Below are 2068 nucleotides of genomic sequence, written 5' to 3'. Positions count from 1 at the left end.
TTTATCTCACAGAGACTGCAGTATAGGTTCTCAACAAGCCACAAATCTTCTAAGTCACGTGTTTGTGGTTTATTAAAGAAGCAGTGATGTATGTATGCTACTGCACACTCCATTGCTGGTGTTAACAGGATTGGTACTGCGGTTGGATTACTTATAAATAGCTTACTGTATAAATTAATTTTAATTAGTAGCGCAGTGCTCCGCATGTATATCATTGTATATGTACTCATTTTCTATATTGTACTTTATTTCTGTATTGAAAATGTATTGCTTTCTGATGCAGTAATCATATTGTGGCTGGATCACTTATAAATAACTTATTTGTGGCTGATTCAGATAGAAATAATTTATTGTAGATATTTTAATTAGTGCACCTGAGTATATCATTGCAAATGTACTTATCTTTTTATATTGCTATGTGTTTTGTATGGAAATATGTTGACTTCTGAGACAGTATGTCATGTTTGGGTTTTGCAACTGTCTAGAGAGAGGTAATTTCATGTTACTTAGACTTTTCATCGCCGTGTGACCTCGCTGTTGAACCTGAAAGACAGGAGGAGGTATATTTTACTTGCTGGTAGTCTCCCTATGCAAGTGATCACAGATGAATGTGAAGTTTGCAAATTAAATTCAAAGCAAGATTAGAGAAATGCTATATCCTGATGGTAAACATTCAATAGAAAACCTCAGATGTAGTGGTGCTGCTATCAGCAATGTAAAAATGTGTTAAACCCCTCCAGGCTGAGTTACAGTACGGGAAGGCTGAATGAAGCACCTGGATTGGTTAAAGGAGCAGGAGGCTGGATTATCTCCTGTCAAGGTATTTTGTAAATCTGTATAAAAAGAGGACTGTTTGACCATGTAATATAGTATTATTCCATCTGTAACTCTTTTTAAAGATGATTAGTACCATAAACTAGTGCAATTGTCCTTCTAAGGACTACTTGAGCTAATAAAACATCACTGCTTCAAGATCCTGCTTTGACAACTACTTAACTGCTGTAATTCCTGTTACCTGCAGATTAGACAAATCTAATCCGTTATCCAGCTGTTCTGAGATTGGAACCCAGCATTTAGTACCAATACTATGCCCGCTACCCTGCAGCTCTGGCCAGTGTGATAGGCCAGAGAGTACCATCCACAGCAACCCTGACCAGAAGGCAAGAGTTCAGGTGTACCAGCCAGGGACCCAGCGAGGAGGTACAAGAGCAGCAAGAGTTACCCAGAAGGACGCAGTTCTGGGTGTTGCTAAGGATCCTAGTGGTGGCAGCAGCAAAAGACCCTCCAGCTGCGGTTAGAGGGTGCATTTGAGAGAAAGAAAGGGGATGGTGGCAAGGCAAGCCCAGCCGGGCCCCAGCATCACAATAGTCAGGATGGCATAGGAGGTCTATCTTGTCACACATACACTATATGGATAAAAGTATTCGGACACTTAAACATTACACCAACAGGGACTGTAATGACATTGTATTCAAATACATAAATTGTAATATGGAGTTGGTCCCCCTTTTGCAGCAATAACAGCTTCCACTCTTCTTGGAAGGCTCCACAAGATGTTGGAGTGTTTCTGTGGGAATTTGTTTTTTCATTCTGTAGAGTATATATATTATGAGGTCAGACACTGATGTTGGACGAGAAGACCTGGCTCGAAATCTCCAGTTCAGTCAATCCCAATGCTGTTCGATGGGGTTGAGGTCAGGGCTCTGTGCCGGCCAGTCAAGTTCTTCCACACAGAACTCATCAAACCATGTCTTTGTAGTACTTGCTCTGTGCACCGGGGCACAGTCATGTTGGAAGGTATCGCCACAGGTATTTTCTTGCAAACAAACCTTGGAAAGGGGCCCAGTGCATGAAACCTTCGGGAAAAAATGTCTTTATCTAATTCCTTGAATCAGAGCACTACATACAATGCTAAATAACTCGGAGTTGTATGCAAATTACCTCTATTCCAAAGATGTTCATATTGTATGCGCCTTCCCTTCCAGTGCTTGTGAAACTTATGTGCCTAAACTAACTCACTCTCGTTACAATTAACAGGCTCAGTATCCCGGGCTCTGTTTGAGACAAG

The sequence above is a fragment of the Mixophyes fleayi genome, chromosome 1 (genome assembly GCF_038048845.1).
Source record: "Mixophyes fleayi isolate aMixFle1 chromosome 1, aMixFle1.hap1, whole genome shotgun sequence".
Lineage (NCBI taxonomy): Eukaryota > Metazoa > Chordata > Amphibia > Anura > Limnodynastidae > Mixophyes > Mixophyes fleayi.
Note: the sequence above shows the minus strand (reverse complement) of the source record.